Consider the following 22,191-nt stretch of genomic DNA (forward strand, 5'->3'; position numbering starts at 1 on the left):
GATATAGAGCACACGGAGCATCATCTGTTTGCTTGGATTTTGTTTTCCTCAGCTAAGGATAAAGTAAGAGAGCCTTTATTTATCAGTGCAATCACTCCCCATAATTTCATTTGAAAAAAATTGTATTGATTGATGACAGAGAGACATCGATTTTGTTATTTGATCCATCTATGGATTCATTGGTTGCTTCTTGCATGTGCCCTGACCAGAGATCAAACTCACAACCTTGGCATATTGGGATGATGCTATAACCAACTGAGCAATCCAGCCAGGCCCACGATTCTTTTTTTATATATTCATAATTTGTGTAATTTTTTTTATATGTTTCTGCCAAGCTATGGGGTTCTTTCTTCAAAAGGACTTACCCTAATTATTTTTGCTAAAGTGCCCAAACCCATTCATTCATTTATTGACCTTATACTGAGTCCCTGCTTTTGAACCTGGAGACACACAGATAAATAGGTCTGCCATCAAAGGGTTCAAAGTCTACCGGTCAAAATGGATGTGGAAGTAAGTAGGTGGGTTTATAAATAAATGTTCTAGGACCTGTAGAAGTGATAATTTCTGATAGGTGAGGAGCACTCTTGCTTGTCTCACTTTGACTCTCACCTCTGCCCAACCCCTTTGGTGTTGATATTTCCTCTCACATCTCCTTTACTGCACTTCAGATCTCCAGCAACCTTGCAAGGTATTCCAGGCCACTGAGAACAGGTTTGTCCCTACAGTACAGATTTTTCCAGATGTCTTCCTCATAAATCCTTTCATTGAGTAAGTCAATGCTAATTATTTAAAGCAAAGAAATGGTAAGGTCTCTTTTTTCCCTTTAAACACATTCCAAAGATTATGATCTATGAGAATACTATATTGAGAAAGAATTCCTGGGCCTAGCTTGTTACTAATTTTTATTTGCTGATTTATAGTTGATAGATGAGGCAATGTCCTTCCTGTCTTTGGAATGAGGATATGCCTGGCAGCTTCATCCATCAAGCAAGCTGTCAGAGCATGATGCTGCCCAGAAGTTGTTCATCAGAGGTCCAGCCAGTGAACACTTCCAGGTGATGAGAAAGAAGGGAGTTAACGTTGGTGCCCATAGAAAACCTCTTCACTCACCAGCAGAGAAATGCACACAGCAGTAAGGTCAGAGGCATTCCAATTTAAAGACAAATCCCAAATGTATCTCTGTAATTCTGCTTCCTTTATTATGAAACACACTGCTAAATAATCAGCCAGTGATGGTAATCTCACTGAAACATGGATCTATCTTCATTAGCAAATTTAAACACATTTATGTCTATCAATATGGGGCAGAGCAAGTGGAGGAGATGTAATTCCAAGGCCACAGCTACCCTGGTCCATGGAAGAGCTGGGCCACAGCCAGGCATCTCTAGCAAGCAGGGCACAAGGGAAGGACAGTGGCCATTTACACAACCACATTAATCGTTTGGTGGGTGATCATTTTTAGAGTTGTTTAAAGAATTGTAAGCACATGCAAAATATCAAAAGGATGAGTTTAGCTACTAGGTTAGTATATTTTCTTTCTTTCTTCATCTTTAACACCTTTGAACAGTTTTAGATCCTTCTGAGTTTTAGATAATAAAGTTCCTCAAGGATGGAAAAAGGTTCCATGAGGCCATGAGAGAGACTCAGAGAATGACCTCTTCTGAAGTCTAATTCAGGGACATAGCCTCCCTGGCACAGTATCCTGTGTTCAGTCTCTAAAGGTCTCAGAGATCCAGGCCATGCTTGGGGCAGAGAGAATAGCTTCTAGAAAAAGGCCAATACAAGATAATATAACAAGTCAAGTAATAGCAAGTGTTGGAGAGATTGGTGAACCTTTATTCACTGGGAACGTAGACTGGTACAGTCACTATGGAAACAGTCCGGCGGTTCCTCAAAAAATTGTGAATAGAGTTGTTATATCCCTCTCCTAGTATCTGCCCAAAAGACTTGAAAACATTTATTGGCAAAGGTATATGCACCCCTATGTTCATTGCAGCACTTTCATGGTGGCCAACTGCCAAGAACCAATTCTAGAATGTAATAATTACAAGAGTTTCATCAAAAGGTTGATGAGACTTGGGCGGTTCAATAAGGGTGAGCCACACATGTAGTTTACTTGTTGGAAACAGCTAAAAGGCACTTCCCCAAACCAGAATAGGATAATAGTTTGCTGCCGGACAGCTCAGGGCATTTTATTGCCTCCTGTTGGCCAAACACCTGAACAGCTGTAGGCTATTCTCCAAACTGAGGCTTCTGTATACCTTTTGATACCTTACCCTTTGAAGTGTATATTTCCACCTTGCCTTGGGACAAATTGTACTACTAAAAGCGTGGGTCCTTGGTCAAGGAAGAGTCTTCAGTTCCCTTTAGCTGAAGCTCCTCTGACCCCCAATGCCTTTCAAAACTATCTTTCGTCCTTGGACTCCTTGAATCTATGCACAGCCCCTTTCTCCAGAATGCTGAACCCTTTGTAAGGCTGGGAAAAGAACTCCGGCAGCCAACATATAAAACCAACCAAAGTGTCCTTCAATAGATGATTGGATCAAGGAAATGTGCTATAGATATACTTCAGAATACTACTCAAACCATAAGAAAAGATGAAATATTGACATTTGTGACAACATGGATGGACCTTGAGAATATTATGCTAAGTGAAAAAAAGACAGAAAGAGCTAAGAACCATATGATTTCACTCATATGTGGGATATAAAACTGAAACTCAGAGGCACAGACTATAGTATGGTAGTTACCAGAGGGAAGGAAGGTGGGGATTATAAGGGGTAAAGAGAGCCAAATATATGGGACACAAGATGATTTGACTTTGGGTGGTGGTCACACAATGCAATGTACAGATCATGTATCATAGTAATATACACTTGAAATGCATATAATCTTATTAACCAATGTCACTCAATAAATTTAATTTAAAAATTACTATATTCTCCACCCCCCAAAACACAATAAAATGCTAATTAGTCTGTGCAAAAAAAAAAAAAAAAAAAAAAAAAAAAAAAAAAAAAAAAAAAAAAAAAAAAAAAAAAAAAAAAAAAAAAAAGGTAATACAAAAGGGCCCCAGACAACAGGCAACACTGTAAATCTGAGCAATTTGAGCTTTATGGATATACTCTAATAATAGCCTTTATTCACTGCTCTAATAAAAAAGTTGTAATTCCCTTTGATTGTCTTTTCTGCCTTCCCTTGACTTTGCCGAGTCATTCCATGCTGTGTCATGGAACTCTGGGATGCAGCAGGAGACTCAAAAGAAGCTCAAAGCCCTTTGTGGCCAGCTTCCAGGCTAACTAGCTCATCTTCTAGGGGACAGGATGTCAAGTTCAAGAACCACAGAGCGTGACAGAGGAGAAGGTCTGTGTCCATTCATGGGGATAGTTCAAACCTGATGGCAATGTAGCCTCTCCAAGGGTTTGAGGACTTAAAGTACATTTCCTGTCCTCTCCCAGCCAGAAAAGGCTCTCTGTGTCTGTGTGTGTGTGTGTGGGGGGGGGGGGGGGTGTTCTATATTGCATGTCCAAGTGCATCTCCACCCCTATCTTCCTAAAAGGTCCCAGAGCACCATACTTCATCCAAGTGGCAGTGGTGATACTATAGCCCGTCTGTGATCAACCTTAGAGAACTCAGAAAGAGCAGAAGGAAACTTCCCATTGCCCACCTATGCCTGGGCTAGCAAGAAAACTCCTTCGTTGCTGGAGGAAGATGGAGGTGCTAGATTGCTTCAGGTCAGAGGATACAAATTGGTGGGTAAGGCACCTGAATTCTTCAGGATTAGCGGAACAGACTAAGAAAAAAAACAAAACAAAAAAAAGATGGCAGAAGACAGGATGATAGAGGAGAGAGGGAAACAACAAAGGTGGAGATTTACTAGATGTGTTGCTGTGCAGTGTATGATATAATCTCTTCTCTGTCTGCCATGAAGCAGCCTGAAAATCAACATTTCCAACTAATGCCTTTGTAGTTCTGTTGAGGGGGCAGGGATGGAAAGGAGGGGCTCAGTCTTTGAAACAGTGCCTCTGAGGGAGCAAGGACTGCCTATAGAACTAACTAAGCCTGAACCAGACAGCACAGCATGATGAGCAAAGGCTGTGTGAAGACCAGCTCTCCACTGGCCTGTGATGGCTATGGCATGGGTGACTTTAAGGGGACAGGGCTACACGCCAGATGAGTTATAGAGAGGCAGCACAAAACATCTGGAGAAACAGTGTCTCTCAAACACCTCTGCTACTCTGTGATCTGAGAATAAAAGGCCCTCTCAGGCTGGAAGCAGGAAGTTCATGGGTTTTAATGGAAGCTTTTCTCTTTATAACAAACTGTTTTAAGGCCCAATGTTTGGTATGATGGTGCCATGTGCCTTATGACTTGGGCCCAGATATTTGGTTACTTTGTGGCTCTCTAACTGTGAGCTCTAGGTGATAAACATCAGAATCACCAGGGAAATTGCTAGAAATCCCAATTCTCAGGTCCCACCCAAATCTACCAAATCAGACACTTGGGAGGTAAACTCAGTGATTTGGTTAAATAAGACCCCTGGGTAATTTCAATGCACTTGACATCCTATTGCATATAAAAAAAACCTAATATGCTAAGTGATAAGTCATCCAGTGACTGGTCAACTGTTCAACCAATCAAAGCATAATATGTTAATGATATGCTAAGGCTGCTCAACCACTCGCTATGACGTGCACTGACCACCAGGGGACAAATGATCCAACCAGTAGGTTAGCTTGCTGCTGGAGTCTGGCTGATAGGGACTGAGCAAGATGGGCCTGACATACCCTGGAGCCCTCCTGCAGTCCCTCTCTGGCCCTGATTGTGCGCCAATGGGTCCCTTGACCTGGCCTGCACCCTCTCGCAATCCAGGACCCCTTGGGGGATGTTCAAGAGCTGGGTTTTGGCCCTATCTCACAGGCCACTTCCCTCAGGAGGGTACCAGACGCAGGGCTCATGGCTGGTAAGCACAGCTGTGGAGGCATAAGCCTCTCTTGATCAGGACTGATTGGGTGCGAGCTGGTGGCAGGTGCAGTGGGGCCGGGATGAGCAGGAGCAGCAGGCAGAAACTGCAGATTGAGTTGGACTGCGGGTTTCAGCCAGATTCCTGCAGGTCACCTGAGAGACCCTGCCCATGCACGAATTGGGCTTCTAGTTTGAGAATAACTGGCTTATGTAATGTTTGGTGGCACCTGAAGCCCCAGGAGAGCTTGTGAAATACACAGTCACAGGTTCCCTGGCACAGACACCATGAGTTTTGGCTGCATGGGCCCGGGGTGAACATGGCATCCTATGTTTAGAAGCTGTGCTGATGACAGAGTGCCCGTCCAAGTTTGAGGACCAACAGAGCAATAGTTTAAGAAGAAACTGAGTCCCACAGTCTGAAATGATGAGCCAGAGTTGCTGGCAAACTAAATAAATATTGAAGAAATTGAGGTCCTCCCGGATAGGTGAAGGAGCTTGATTAATGATCCTAATTAATACACAGTGTCCTGCAGCCCACCAGGAGGAAGCCTCAGAGGTCACACACAGGGAAGAATTCTTCATTCGCAAGCCTACAGCTTCACCCATGAGAACTTACATAGCTCTGGAAGGAACCCCAAGCGTGACCCCAAGTCTTATTCCTGTCTCACAGGTCTTTCAGTGCTCAAAGTGCAGGTCCTCAGAATCACCTTGGAGACTGTTACAGATTCAGTCTCCCCCCCCCCCCCCCCCCCCCCCCCCCACCGGCTGTTGAATCAATTGTGGGATTGGGACTGGAACCTAAATTCTTCATTTTTACCTTGAATGTCTCTTATGCACATTCGAGTTTGAAAACCACTGGACACTGAGTCTGTACGAAGACTTGTTAGCATCATTCACATTTTCATAAAAGGCAGAGAGAATTAGTGAAGTTCTGGGACCAGGAGCTTTGCCACCTGAATGGAGATGCAAAGAAGGTCCTTGTTTCACATTCCCACCCAGGAAGGGCAAAGGGCCATTGGTTGTGGGTGAGTTCACTTATGAATCGCTGGCTTCTACATGTAGGCAAAGCACTTAAGTGAGGACATATGTACTGTATAGTATTTTGAGTACACTAAATTTAAAATGTCTCTGTGCCTGTCTGGTATTTAAAATAGTCCCAAGAGTGAATGTGAAGCAATGCCTAGCCAGCAATATGCCATAAAATTTTGGGGGGAAATTGCTCTGATACAAGTATAAGATTTCCCATAATATTTAATCTCCTCATTTATTGTTCTTTTTGTTAATCCCATTTCCTTCTGGTGCCCAGTTGAAAAATTCATTAAGTATTTAAAAAGAAATGAGCTATGCACATTTCTGAGAGAAGAAGGGGTGAGGTTAGGGGAGCTGGAGAGTCTGTGCTCCTTCTGGCAGGGTTCAGGGTTGGGGGAGGAACAGGAGGAAGACCAACAGGTGCAGGAACCAGGAGGGCAGCCCAGGGCAAGGAACGTGCCCTGTTCCCCCAGTCCCCCAGAAGTGACTAATGGGAGAAGCTGCCCAAGTGTCCCATTGCTACCCAAAAGGATTCTTCCTAAAACTGGTGCTGGCTGATCCACAATTTACATTTCTGTCACTATACTAACAATAGGTGTTGGAATGCAAATGGCTGTCAGACCCCAACATTTTAGGAGTCAACAGACCTCTACCCTATTTCCCCCCTAAATATTTGCATGTCTGCTTCTATAGAGTATAGACTTGTAATATCTTTTTAAAAATCTACTCCCTAAAGGGCAGCTTCATTAGAAGTCAGGGGGCCTTCTGACTAGCATTTCAGAGTCTGCTCTTTACACCAAAATCCATTAAACACATAAAATCTCCTAGTGGAACCCCAATTAAACCTCAAGTCTCATAAAAGAGAATGGAGTGATTATGGGAAAGTGGTCTAATACTGTGCCAAGTGTTGGGAGTAATCACACTGGGGATTTATGCAGAGCCTTCGCCCAAGGAGCTGAAAGCATTTTCTAACCTTTGTCTGCTGGGGTAGGTTTTGATTCCTATTTGGTTAATTATTTGGCCTTGCTTATATCCATGTTTTTCCACCTGTAAAATGGGGATAAGAAAAACTGCTTAACCTAAGACAGGGAGATAATGGGTGTAAATGTTTTATGAAATGTCAGGGAATAGGCACTGTTGCTGCCATAGAAACCAAGGTACGGCTCTTCCTCCGTCTTTAGGCATCTAGCTTGTGTGGTCCAGCCTATTAGTGTACTGATCAGCAACCATGCCCAGTAGCACAATGGTTCTCACAGCTGACTGTGTCTAAGAACCATCTGAGGATGCTGATGTTAAAAATGCAGATTCTTGGAATTTGTGTCCAGAGATTTTAATTCAATGGTTTGGATTTGGCTCAAGAAATTAATTTGCCCAGCAATTATGTGTGCTGGCCACTGCTAAAGACATGTGGCCCGCGGGCCGTAGTTTGAAGACGCCTGCACTAGGCGAATGCAAATGAAAAGACAGTCAAAATCCACTCGTGGTCTGTCTGAATTTGTAGCAGCCCTCAAGGTGATGCTGAGACTGATAGTCTCCCCAAGGTCACACCTTGAAGGCTAGAGCAGCAGCACATGGCAGCTGGCGACAAGTCTAGTCTGTGCCGTACCAATGGCCATGATAATGGAAACTTAAACACATTTCCAAACTCCGATTCTTCTTCTGCGTTGGGACCTATTCTTCTTCTTCTTTTTAAAATCCTCACCTGAAGACCTGAAGTTATGCTTTTCTTGATTTTGAGAGAGAGAGAGAGAGAGAGAGAGAGAGAGAGAGAGAGAGAGAAAGACATCATCAGTTCCCATACTCACCCCAACTGGGGATCAAACCCACAACCTGGGTATGTGAACCTGTAACCTTTCTGGACACATAAGGTTTGCTGGAGTAAAGCAATTTTTTTTTTCTTTTTTTAATACTGGCCTGAGGATATTTTTCCACTAATTTTTAGAGAAAGTGGAAGGGAGGTAAGGAGAGAGAGAGAGGAGAAAGACACATTGATTAGTTGCCTCTCACATGCTCCTCACCCTGGAACTGGGACCTGCAACTTAGATAAATGGCCTTGACATTGCTCTAACCCAGTGGTCGGTAAACTCATTAGTCAACAGAGCCAACTATCAACTGTACAACGATTGAAATTTCTTTTGAGAGCCGAAAACCGACTTCTGTGCATGAGCCACGATGTTTCAATCGCACTGTATGTGTGCGCTGGCACATGGTATTTTGTGGAAGAGCCACACTCAAGGGGCCAAAGAGCCGCATGTGGCTCATGAGCCGTGGTTTGCTGACCACTGTTCTAACCAATTGAATAACCCAGCCGGGGCATGGGACCTATTCTTTGGCCATTATATTCTAGAATCTTTTTACTCAGGAACAGTGGGTTCATTTTGGACCTTCTCAGCGAGTTTGTTTGCTCCGAGTTTGTTGCTCTCTCACTATTTATATTGATTTCTCAAGGGATCTCCTTAATACCAAAGTCTTTAAGGAAACACATCACTTAGGGACTCTGGTAACAGGAATGACCCAGAATAGGTTTGGATTTGACCTTGGAAGATAATTAGCTTGTCTAGTTCTAACCTAACCTAAGGGCTTACCTTGAATGGAAATTAGGCTTGGATTGGACTGACTCCAAGCCATATTCATTTTTATATTATAACGTTTTGCAATGGGGGAAAAGGAGCTTTTGTTAATGACCCACACATACTGTGGAATGAAGGCTCCATTCTGGAATGCAGCTGATTAATTTCTCCTAGTCCTTTGATGCTTCGGTCCTAAGGAGGCATTGAACTTGTAGGTGACCCAGGCCAACTGAGCACATGAATTACAGATGCACAAAAGCATGGCACTTTTTTGAAAGAATACTGTTCTGATGTGCAATATCTTTAAAAAAACAAAAAAAGTCCTAATAAGAAGAGCTGAATTATAAAAAATACATTTTAGCCTGGCCGGTGTTCTCAATGGTTAGAGCGTCTGCCCATACACTGGAGGGTGGCAGGTTCAATTCCCTGACAAGGCCATTTATCTAGGTTGCAGATCCCAGTCCCAGGGTGGGGAGTGTGTGGGAGGCAACTAATCAATGTGTCTTTCTCAGATCTCTCTCTCTCTCTCTCTCTCTCTCTCTCTCTCTCTCTCTCTCTCTCTCTCTTTTTTTCTCTCTCTCTCCCTTTTCCTACCTCTCTTCCACTTTCTCTAAAAATTAGTGGAAAAATATCCTCAGGCCAGGATTAAAACAAAATTTACTTTACTCCTGCAAACCTTAGGTGTCCAAAGCTGACAAGAAATGGTTCAACAACTAAACTATAGGCAGAGCAAATAAGACTTTCAGTTAGCAAAGAAAATGAAGAACTAAAACATACCTAATAGATTTCATTGAAAAATGTGTCTAGGGATATTGCTTAAGTAACATTTTATTTAGTCCATATTTTACTTGTTATTTGTGTGCTGTTTTCTTCCTCAAAGGATTGGAGGCTGCCCATTTATTCTCTGCACCCAAGGTGAGATAACATTTTAAAGGGAAAGATCATCTCTTCATCTTCATCTCCTTCCTCCTCTCAAGTTCTCCAGCCACTTAGGAATTTCAAGCAGGATAAGAAAAGCACATTACTTATCCTATAATATGTTTCCTAGCATGCAGCAAATTCTCGGTCATTTTAATAGGTATTTTTATCAATCTTAGCAGCCTTCCCAGCTCTAAGAAACTGAGTCTATGTGTACGTATTGGGTTTATAATTGAAGGCACAGGTAAACATCTTGCTTTCTTTTCATTTTTTTTTTTTTAAATAACTGCAAAACTTAAAGAGGTGTGTGATTTTTGGAAAGTTTCTTTTCCCAAGTCTCTCAGGGCCTTGACCTCATGAGTCCAAATTTTACGGGCATGCATGTCTAATGTGCAACTGTCATGGAACAGTATATTCTAAATATTTTCCCACATTGTTACACATTTTAACTTGAAAAGTTAAAATTTTTATTTTGTTAATCCTCACCTGGGGACATTTCCCCATTGATTTTTAGGGAGAGTGGGAGAGAGAGGGACATAAAGAGAGAAACATCGATGTGAGAAAAACACATCGCACCCTGACCAAGGCCCAGGCCAGGGAGAAGCCTGCAACCACGATGTGTGCCCTTGACCGGAATTGAACCCGGGTCCCTTTGGTCTGCAGGCCGATGTTCTATCTACTGAGCCAAGCCGGGGAGGGTGAAAAGTTGCCATTTTTAAAGGCATCATACTATATAGTCCACATAGTCGATGAGTCATTGTAACACAGGAGAAGGAAAGGAGACATTTGAGCAGATGTCATGATATAGTTCGTGAAGTGAGTCACATTAACATTACAGAGAAAGAGGTCAGGTACCAAAAATCTTATTACTGGGAATGTTTATTTATCAGAGATGCTTAAGAGAAGAGCTGCCTTGGTCTCAGTTTTGTTTTGAAACTCCTCTTCCTTTATTTCCTGTATCCTTTAAGGAACAGAAAGTTCTGCAAAAAACAAAACAAAACAAAACAAAACACAAAAAAACAAAACAGAGAAAAGCTGAAATGAGACAACTCATCCCAGCACAGGAGTGAGAGGTGAGGGCTGGGTGCCCTGTGACATCCCAACACGCACAGGTTCCCCACTTCAATCGCGTCACTGAGTAGAAGGAATCCAGGACATGAGGCAGAAGAGCGGTGGCGACAGGCAAGTGCTCCGGAACATGACTGCCCATTTGTAAAAATGGGGACCTAATAACAGCATTCGCTCCAATCTCCACTTGGTGGGATTATAGAAAGTAACATACAAAAATGAAAATAAAGGGACGTGGCACATGGTAAACACCCCAAAAGTCTTTATTGTTCTCCTAGTTTCCCACTCACAGATCAGAGCAGAGGTCAAATGCCAAGGGACTAAATAGGCAGCCACCCGGTCAATGTCAGGAAAGGGTAAAATTTCCAGTGCAATCCTGGCTCCTTTTACCTGTACGTACTTGCTTTATGATAATTTTAATTCAGGGACAATACCCGAGACTCTGTGTGTGCATTTTAAGCTCAGAACAACGCCTGAAGGTACAAACTTTGGTTTCAACTTCAAGCACCACTTCACCTATCTGAATGAGGCTGGCCTTGGGTTGGGACCAGACTCCATCACCACCATTCCTGCCTGCCACTTGTTCATCACCTACCATATGCCAGGACTCCACCAGACACTTCGTAGAACTGCATAGAGGGTCCCCAACAATCTAACGGAATAGGTATTACTGTGATTATTATTCCCATTTCAAAGATGTTGGAACTTGGGTCCAGAGAGATAGTGATTTGCTTAAAGCCAAGCGAACCCAGAGTTTGGAACTGAAATCCATTTCTGTAAGGCTCCCAAGTCCACTCTGTTTCCACGGCTCCCACTCCTGTGCGTGGTGACACTTGCACAAAGATGACGAGCCTTGGTGGGAACGCTGCTGATTAAGGAAACTGGCTAATGCCTGCAGCTGCTTTGCTGAACTTGCTCAGTGCTTCCCACACTCCTGGGCGCTGTGCCAGCCCTACAAACACCCCCCTACCTCCCCACACCCACACCTGCAACCCAACCACGGCACCCACGCTCCTGGGCCTGACTGCAGTGCTCCCCCTCACCCCCTGCTAATGAACAGCTGACACACAAAACATCAGACACAGCCCTCTGGCTCTGGTCCTACCTGCCTACCACCTCCCCCTCTGTTCTCATGTCTGGTGACCTTCCATCTCACCTTCTCTCCTCCTCAGTACGCTCTCTACTTTCTCCTTCTTGCTGAAAAGCAGGATTTGGGGTTTGTGAAGGTACAAGACGAAGACCTCTCTATTCTGTCTCCTTTAATTTGCAGCTAGCACTGGGCAGGAGAACCCCTGCTCACACCCCTGGAATGAGAGTGCACACACCACCCAGGGACGAGAGTGGAAAGGAGGGAAGTGAGAGAAGTGCAGAGGACTCATGCTGAGCTGCTCTCTGCAACCTCAGGCCTAAGGGGCTCTCACTCAAAGCCCCTACTTAGAACACAGGGTCAGTGTGAACTGCTGGGTTGGGGCCAACTTGTGCTCCCCAATATTCATATGTTGAAATTCCAGCTCCCAGCACCTCAAAATGTGCCCTTAGTTGGAAGCAGGGTGGGTGCAGATGTAATGAGTTAAGATGGGGTCATACTGAGTGGCCCCTAATTTAGTGATTGGTGTCCGTATGAAGAGGGGGAATTTGGACACAGACACGCTCACAGAGAGAACGCCATGTGAAGATGAAGGCAGAGGTCAGGGCGATGCCACAGAAGCCAGGAGCGGCTGGGACAGACTCCTCCTCGAAGCTCTGGGGCCGAGCCAGGCTGCCCCCATCTTGGTTTAAACTTCTGGCCTCCGGACTGTGGGAAACTGTGACTGTGTAAGCTCCCCAGTGTTCGGTGCTTTGTTATGGCAGCCCCAGGGAACACTGCCTGGAGAGCCGCCCACAGGGCGCTGGGAGGTCATGTGATGCTGAGGTGGGGTGCAGATAGAATTGGTTGTAGGAGCTTTTTCTGGATGCGCAAAGGGGTCTGTTTCACAGATGGCCCCCATCCCTCCCTGAGGTTCTTCAAAGATGGTTCTAGACCAGGAACATTGCACCCTCCCCAAAGGCCCCATGCCACGGTCTGGGCCTGCCTGGGGAGACAGCAGTTCGATTTTAAGCCTAACATAGGGACACATTGTGACTTTCATGGGCTGCCTGCATTTTGTGTGTGTGTGTGTGTGTGTGTGCTCCTTCCCCCACTTAAAAATAACATTAACATTTTTTGACAACTTCATTAATGCAAAAACAAGTATCAGCTCTCCTGGATCCATCATTATTTACAATCTTCATTATTATTATATTCATTTTTATCTTCTGATTGTAAGAGAAACTTAAAACATTTTTGTGGTTCCAGGCACAGCACCTACTGTTCCTATCGAATAAGTCATCCCTGCCCCACAGGAGAAATGAGAGAATCACCAGGGATTCAAATATCCCACCTCCACTGTGTGATATTGCCCCCAGGAAATCGAGTCTTGGCAAGATCTGGGGAGAAGTGTGTTGTATCTCAACTCCTTCCCCATCCTTTAGATAGAAGCTATGTAATCACCGCACAGGTTGCATTTATGTCAAAAAGCCCATAGTTTACCTTATACTTTGCCTTCACCTCAGGATGAACCAAAAAATAAATACTCCCAGGTACAGACAGAGAGCTACAACATATTAGCTGCCAACACCTGCAAGAATGAGACCATAAATCCACACCCTCTCGGCGAGGCAGCCTTTGTACGCTGTCTGGACCATACATAAAACACACCCCATGCAGGGTATCATCAGCCTTCCTGATTTACTGTATATACAGTTTCCAAGTTAAATACCAGCAGAGGCGCCCGAAAATATTTCTCCAGCCGTCCCTGTCTGCAAACCGCATTGCCCCGGTAATGTCTGCGCATTCATCACTGACTTCCCTACACGGACTGTCATCCCCAGAAATACATCCCTACAGCAGCGCCCCGTGAAATCTGAGCGCAGGGAAGGGGAAATGGAGTCTCCAGATTTAAGGCCCAGGTGTTTAAAAAATAGTCTCATGTTTCAAAAATGAAACTAATAGCAGTTCAAACAGTAGTTATCTGACTCCCCTGTAGTGTGGCTTATAGCGCCTTCCCTAATGTAGTATTTGACTCTATCTTCCTTTGGTGCATGCCTACTAGCAATAGGAGCAGTGAGACCACATTGCATAAAGCCCCACACTAAATGGCTCTCCCCAGACACCATCTACATTTATACAGAATTCCAACTGCTTTCTGTGGCAGATCCAGGAGCCCAGATTTCCAGTCGGTAACAACCCACTGGAACACAAGAGTCGGGGGCACAAGGCAATTCCCAGATTCAGGTTATCAATACAGAATGGGAGTGTGCTGGTTTAGCGGATTAGCTGTACAGAGAACATCTTGGCGTGCCTCATTCCTCACGGACACCGAGGTGGACAATGTTGATTGGGAATTCAATCTCTACCCCCCTCCTTTCTAACAGGCCCCTGATCTTGTTAGGTCAGTGGTTGGTAAGCTGTGGCTCACAAGAGCCACTGTTTGCCACTCTGTTGACTAATGAGTACTGACCACTGGGATAGGGGCTTAATTATAAGGAACAACAACAGCTTGTAATTATTGAAATCAAGAGTCTAGGTCACTGGTCGGCAAACTCACTAGTCAACAGAGCCGCAAAACTCGTCTTGTGAGATGCATGTGGCTAGCGAGCCACAGTTTGCCGACCACTGTTTAGGTAACCATCCACTTGGCATTGGCTTCATGGGCATGTGCTCCATGGAATATAGAACCTTTAAAAAGATAATGTATAGCCCTGGCTGGTGTGGCTCCGTCAGTTGGAGTATCATCCTGGACAATAAATGGTCCTGGATTCTGTTCCTGGTCAGGGCACAAACCTAGATTGTAAGTTCCATCCCCAATCAGGACACATATGGCAGGCAACCAACCAATGTTTCTCTTCCTCTCCCGTCTTCTCTCTCTAAAATCAATTAAAGAAAAGATAATGTACAGAGGTTGCCATGGTAACTCATCAAGGTATAATTCTGCTCTTTCCTGGGCAAGAGCCTAGAAAGGAGAAGACAAGCACTCTGGGTAAGACAGCCGCACCAGAAATCAAATTAATCTGTGACGTAAGTTCTCTGTGATTTTGTCTACTAGCTACTCACCCCGTGGAGGAAAATCAGAGTAAGTAGGCGTAAAAGATTTCCTTTCAAAGCTTCCTAAAATGTCAGCTCCACTCCATAGCTGATTCTCATCAGAGGAGGAAATGGGAGGGAGTACAGAGAGATGATGCTGTCAGAAAACTCTGAGCCCCAAGGATGAGTGGCATCATTGCTTCTGAATGGCAGCAAGCAGGTGCTTCCCCAGGGCAAGGATTCTGCCTGATCCTTAGATTAGAACTCACCTTCAATCCAGTGGCCCAGGATGCTTACCAACCTGGAACAAGGCAGAAGGCAGAGCCCAGCCCACAGCCTGCAGGCACTCTCCCTTCCCACTGCCTCTTGCATTTGGGACCGGAATTTATCCGACACTGAGGACTCACGGCCTCCTAGGGCTGCTGATCATAGTGTGGAGATCACACAGTGGACATCAACTCCCATTTCCCTGCTTTGTTAAGTTGGGCACAATAGATGGAAACTTTTTTGCCTTTTGGTGTAATTTTTCACTTTTGCCCTCACATTATTCAAACTTCTTTGAATCAGGGTTCTCTGAGATGGTCTTCCCCACCAGTATATCAGTCCCAATTTCTGTTTAAAATACTTGTATGGAAACTGATGGATCAGCCCTAGCTGGTGTGGTGGCTCAGTGGATAGGGCGTAGGCCTGCAGACTGAAAGATCCCAAGTTCGATTCAGGTCAAGGGTACATGCCCGGGTTGTGGGCTCGATCCCCAATAGGGGATCATGCAGGAGGCAGCTGATTAATTATTCTCTCTTCATTGATATTTCTGTCTCTCTCTCCCTCTCTCTTCCTCTCTGAAATCAATAAAAAATATATTTTAGAAAACCTGATGGATCATAAATCTATTTTTTTGCACCAACCATGAATGATTTTATTGAAGACTGGCCAGTGAAATGCTGATTATAACATATACAATGAGGCACCCACCGTGAACTTATTACAGGGTTCCCCAGCCCCCGCTTTAGGCTTCACAGCAGAGTGCTTTCATCTCACCCAGAACATGCAGCCAGGCCTCAGACCTCAGCCTCTGCTCTCAGGCAACTGAGTACAGACCCGTGGCTTTCACTTCCATGATCCCACCAACTCTCTAATGCAGCTGAACCACAAAATGGGCCCTTGCGTCTTTCCTAACCCAGCTCCATTTTCATAAACTGTAACAGATAAACAGGAGTCCTCAAGGGTGCAAAATATTTCCTTCCAGATAATTTTTAAGGAGATGGGGGGAAATAATTACTAGCATGGGCGAATGAAGCTTCTATGGCTGAAACAATGGATCTGCAGATGTGCTGACCAGCCACACAGACTGATGGGTTACTGTACTGTAAGTGAAATTTATTACTGTTTTTGAAGGCAGTGAGAAGTGCTGTGTCTACCTAGAGTTGGGGTCAGGGTTGTTTCCACTATACTAAGCTGGTACTTTTTAGAATTACACCAATTCAGTGAAATTTCCAACTTTCTGAAATATTTTCTCTCAGACTCTATGCTGTTCTCTAAGATTTGACTGGAAAGAAAAAAAAAATACCACAATTAAAGTTACAATTTAAGCATTGAGCCTGGCTGGTGTGGTTCAGTGGTTGAGTGTCGACCCATGCACTAAGAGATCATTGGTTGGATTTTAGTCAGGGTACATCTGCAGCAGGGGGCATGCAGGAGGCAACCAATCAATGTTGATGTTTCTCTCATCAATGTTTCTGTCTCTCTCTACCTCTCCATTCCTCTCACTAAAAACAATAAAACAATATATTTTTTTAAAAGAGTTGATTATGAAGAGAAAAAATAGGTTATTTTATATAATAAAGAGGGAATATGCAAATTGACCCTCATACCCTTTCACAAGATGGCTGCCCCCAGTGGTCAAAGATGACCATCACAAGATAGCTGGCAGGGGGAGGGCAGTTGAGGGAGACCAGGCCTGCAGGGGAGGGCAGTTGAGAGGGACCAGGCCTGCAGGGAAGGGCAGTTGGGGGCAACCAGGTCAGCAAGGGAGGGCAGTTGGCGTCAACTGGGCTGGCAGGGGAGGGCATTTGGGGATGGTTAGGGGGTGTTCAGGCTGACAGGCAGAAGTGGTTAGGGGCAATTAGGTTGGCAGACAGGTGAGTGGTTGGAAGCCAGCAGTCCTGGATTGTGAGAGGGGTGTCTAACTGCTGGTTTAGGCCAGACCCCATATCCTTGAGAGGGTCCCAGATTGGAGAGGGTGCAGGATGGCTGAGGGACATCCCCTCTCCCCCCGTGCATAAATTTTGTGCACCAGGCCTCTAGATCTTTATAATCCCAAAACTGGGGGTGGGGGGGAGTTTCAGGGAGAAAATCAGGAGAGGCAAGAGCAGGAAAGCACACTTTAGTACTCACCTGTTCTTGGCATTGTGCTAGTAACATCAGCACACATCCAACTGGGGTCTAGAAGGGTCAAAACACTGAAATGTCATTTGAAATTTGCCCGAGGCTGGTGTTTAGGAGTATCTGGACCTGGGCTAGGATTTTCTAAGGAAGCAAAGCAATAGGGTTAGGTGTAAATTCTGGGAGGTCCGGCCCACATGATAACTAACTCCTGTTCTAGGAAGCCCTGGGGAGAGCAGTCAATGGGTTTTGATCTTCCTTTGAGCTCTGGCGATTCCTGCTGGTTTGGGCTAAAAAGAATATGCTGGAGGGTATGCCCTCCTTTACCCTCATCTTTAAGCCAAGAGAAAGATCTGTGACAATGCTGAGGTACCATTTAAGTGCTTCTAAGAAAGCTTTACCAGAGCTCTGGGCTAGGGGCAGAAAGCCTCAGAGAAACCATACAACACAACCCAGATAGGGCACCATTATATTCCCTTGTTCCTGGAATCCCACTCAGACTAAACCACACCTCATGACTACTAAGCAGTTTCTGAGACTGTGCCCTGAGCTCTGAGGGTGAGCCTCAGCCTCGGGGAAGGCGGGAAAAGTGGTTGAGCCAACAACAGAAAGTGCTTCACCTCCGTGCCACTGTGAAAGTGGGGAAAGTCCACAGTGGAAACCAGATCTTATTTGTAATGGTCTTATCTGAAAAGCTATGTAGCAAATAGCTGCAATAAGCATGTCAAACTCTTGGGATGTGGGCCGCAAGCCTCATTTATTTGGCCCGTGTTAGCCTTTGAGTTTGACATGTTTGCTCTACAAACAAGTCTCAGGTCCTATTGCCTCGATGGTTAAAATACCTGGAAGCATCTAAACTTCGGGCTGTTAGGTTTCTAAAAATGTCAGGAGAAAGAGAGAGTCTCTGAAGATATTTGACCTAGAGCTGCTGTATCTCTCATGACTCTCCTGTGTGGCTGCAAATGTGAACGAGATGAAGCCTTCGCCATCAGCAGAGAGAAGGATCTAGTCACACAGCATTTCAATAGAAGTGAGGCCAAAAGTCTGCTGACCTGTACTGAGCCTTAGTTTGCCACTGCAGAGAAGCACGTCTCTTTTTTTTGTTTGTTTTTCAACAACAGATGCTACATAGCGTTTCTGGTAAGAGAGGCAGATCCTGAGAGGGTGGATCCACTGGAGGGGATTTCTTTCCACAGAGGGATTCTGTGAGTTCAGAAAGACGTCGCTGTACTTCAGTCAGTTTCCCAGATAAATTTCCAGTTCCTTAGGAAGCTAATATGTTTCCTTTTACCGTTGTTAAGTTCTGTCTTTAAGGGGAGCTGGTGTGCTGCTGGATTTGGGTAGTGTCGCTGACCGCTTAACAGGCTGGGCATCTGGAGTTTCCAGGGCTGTGGGTTCATCACAGACACCGGATGGAGGCTTTTGAATTCTTGAATAAAGGGCCTTCCAGGCCTTCCACCTTGACCACTGCTATTAGCTGTTTACAAGAGCCCTCCGTTTTGGTGACAGATATATGGGGAAAGACTTTCAATTCGCTTTTTTCCTCTCTGCTGTATGTAACAGAGCACTGAAAGCAGAGTAACCACTCTAGTTTTCACTCACTCTTATAGGAAATTCCTCCTTCAACATTACTCTCAAAACATCAAGCCAATGATATACTCATCAGACTTTGAAGAAGGAGAAATGCTGGAAAACAAATCAGTTTCACTAAAAAAGAGATGTTGACAGGAAGCCAGGAAGGCTGGTCAACAACCTTAATTGCTCTAACCTTTAGTTGAGATATTGTTAGCTGAAGTAGAATCTACCTTGTTTGTCCCGTGAAAGTTTCTGTTATTTCCTGCCTAAGGGCTACATGTAAATTTCTGTTTATGTTGCCTGAGATGTTTCCCCCAAAGCCTCAATAAAAGGGGATGGCAGGGCCAGAGCATGGGTAGTTCTCCCACTAGAGTTGGACTACCGCCTGGCCCCCCATATCACCAAATTGAATTTCTCCGAGTCTCTTTTCCTCTGTGTGTGGCCCTTCTCCAGAACCTGAACCCTGAATTGGAACTCTTTCTATGCGGGCCGTGAAAGAGAGTCCTATAGAGAAAGTGTTGAATCGGTGGATTTTTGTTTTCCTATCAAAATTAATAAAATTTCTTTGTCAAGAGACATATACCTCTTGGTCTTTCACTACTCTCTAATTGAACTTGCTAGATGTTTGGCATACATGATGGATTGATAGAACAGATAAAAGTTGTAAGAATTGGAAGCCACTGCTTTAAGATCAAATGCTATTAGATCAGGAGCCAGATGCCTGGAATAGTGACTCTTTTGGTCCAGGTCACCTCTTTCTCAAAGGTCACAAGGACCACGTGTGAAGAACCCAGATCAGTTCCTGTCAAGTAGTCCTTTTTTCTTAGATCAGTGGTCAGCAAACCACTGAGTGTTCTAACACCACTTCTTCAAAATAGACTTGCCCAGGCCAAAAACCGACTTCTGCTCATGGACCACGAAGTTTCAATCGCACTGTACGTGCGCACCCACATGTGGTATTTTGTAGAAGGTCCAATGACCTTCGAATCCCCAAACTTGGCTACTCCACTCTGAAGCTGTACATCGGTCAGTACTACCTGCTTCCCATGGGTCCAGACAAGGCTGTGAGTTAGGTGTATTGCTTGATACAAGGCATTCAGCCCGCTCCTGAGAAGTTTTTCTTTTCCCAGCTCCATCCTTTCTGAGGAAGGATCCAAAGTCCACAGTGAGTATTGGAAGCATCGACTCCAAGGCCTCTGATAGGCCAGCGAAGCTCTCATAAATATATTTACTTGTTGTCTTGTGTGGTCAGGAAATGTGAAAAACTAACTTAAAGGACATAATGAACTGCAGGGATCTAAACTATTTAGCCTTTAAAATTCCAAATGTTCCCAACAATGGAATGGATTGCGTGGCAGTTATCAATAGTGTCGCTCCCGTGTTCTTTTATTTGTATGGAGGAAACGTCTCCCCGGCCTGGGAATACTGGGGATGTTGCTCTTTTGCAAAGTCAGTGACATTAGAACTGTGACAAGAGGGGGGTCAGAGGGAGGTTCTCTTCTTAGAGATGTTAAGAGTGATGAAGTCCTAGTTGGTTTGGCTCACTAAATAGAGCGTAGACCTGCAGATTGGAGGATCCCAGGTTCAATTCTGGCTAAGGGCACATGCCTGAGTAGCAGGCTCGATGCCACTGATTCCTAATAGGGGGTGTGAAGAACACAGCCAATTAATGATTCTCTCATCATTGATGTTTCTCTCTGTACCTCTCTCCCTTCTTCTCTGAAATCAATGGAAAAAAAAAAAGAGTGATGAATGTGTCTGCAATGCAGTTACAGACAACACATTGGCAAATACAATAAACAATTTCTCAATTACCAGGACAATGGCAGTTTTACTGGAGTTATGTTGGAGACCATTTCATTTAGTAGGAGTTGACTCCTAAGAGGAATTTACTCAACTTTCTAATTTTGCATTGGGGAGTTATTTATGAAACAGCCACTTGGAGCTGGAAAGACGCCTCAATGCGAGGTTAATGGGCCACACTGGAGCCAAAGGGCGTGGGACGGTCCTTGTGGCTTATGTGCACAAACCAACAGCTCCGTGCTCATAAGCCACGGTGGTAACAAAAGGCATGCAGCTGCATGAAACACACGTGCCAGCTGCTACCATGGGGCATGAAAGGTGCAGCAGGCATCTTTGCTCGCAATGGATCACTTTCCATCCTGGATTCCACAGAATTACCTCCAGTTCCCTCTGACCACATTCACCAGAGGAAAAACTTAGCTGACGTTAGCTTGATGGTTACACAACATGTGAATGTACTTAATGCCGTTGAATTGTACACTTAAACATGATTAAAATGGCAAACTTCATGTGACATATATTTTAACTCAATTAAAATGTACTTATCAAGCTTTTAAAAAAAAGGTATTATATGGCCAAAACCGGTTTGGCTCAGTGGATAGAGCGTCGGCCCGGTCAAGGGCATGTACCTTGGTTGCGGGCACATCCCCAGTAGGGGGTGTGCAAGAGGCAACTGATCGATGGTTCTTTCTCATCGATGTTTCTAACTCTCTATCCCTCTCTCTTCCTCTCTATAAAAAATCAATAAAATAATTTTTAAAAAGGTATTATATGTATGATATGTAGGAACTATGCATATGTATATATATGCTTATACATACACTAGTGGCCTGGTGCACAAAATTCATGCACATTAAAAGGGAATTAATTAGAGGAAATATTTTAATATTGCTATTTGTCAGGGACACAGGCAGGCAGTGTCATATCCCTGGCCGGGGACGCAGGCAGGCACCTTCACCTCAGGGCTGGGCAGGCCTGGGTGGGCCTCTGCTGGTGGCCACTTGGCTGCTCCACCTCAGCACAGGACAGGGATGCTGCGGGACTGCTCATGACCCCCGGCTGGGCAGCCTCTGGGCTGGGCGGTGCCAGGGGCCTGGGTGCACCCCCACCGATGGACGCTTCCACCAGAGGCTGCTCCCAGGCCAGGCCTGACTGGTTGTGATTGTTACAGCATCCAGGCTAATTAACATATCCCTCTGTTATTAGATAGGATAAGCCATTTATATATGTCTTTGGGAAAAAGGTCTAGTCAGTTCCTCTGCCCCCTTTTTAATTGGGTTGTTTGTTTTATGGCTATTGAATTGTGTGAGTTCTTTGTATATTTTGAATATCAACTCCTGATCACATATGATTTGCAAATATTTCCTCCCATCCCATAGTTTGCCTTTTCATTTTGTAGACAATTTCAAGTGGGGATCCTAATTAAATTTGTAGCTATAAATTTTCCTGTTGTCACAAAACCATTCAATCTTGCCAATTTTTAGTCTAGCAGGGGTTCCAATGATTAGGAAAGTATTTCCTTTTCTGTCACAAAACACGAATTCTCGGGAAGCTCAGAAGGAATGATTTCATGCCCTCTGGTTTTTTGTTATGGCTGTTTCAAAGGTTGCAATATAAACTCCCAAGGAAAAGGTTGCCTCCCCCCCTCCTTAAAAACCATAATAATGAGGGTGTGAGCAGCAGGACGGTCCTTCAGCCAACTCCAGGCTTATTCTTCAAGTGAGACAGACAAGCCCTGGATGGCCTAGGACCCAGGCTCCCAAGGCCAAACCACAGAGC

At 44.6% G+C, this 22,191-nt stretch overlaps 1 pseudogene; it reads right to left on the reverse strand.

The window, feature by feature from the left end:
• Positions 1-17,286: 17,286 nt before the first annotated feature.
• On the reverse strand, positions 17,287-19,745 carry LOC118709372 (annotated as a pseudogene).
• Positions 19,746-22,191: the final 2,446 nt, after the last annotated feature.

Source organism: Pipistrellus kuhlii, unplaced genomic scaffold (genome assembly GCF_014108245.1).
Source record: "Pipistrellus kuhlii isolate mPipKuh1 unplaced genomic scaffold, mPipKuh1.p scaffold_m20_p_1, whole genome shotgun sequence".
NCBI lineage: Eukaryota > Metazoa > Chordata > Mammalia > Chiroptera > Vespertilionidae > Pipistrellus > Pipistrellus kuhlii.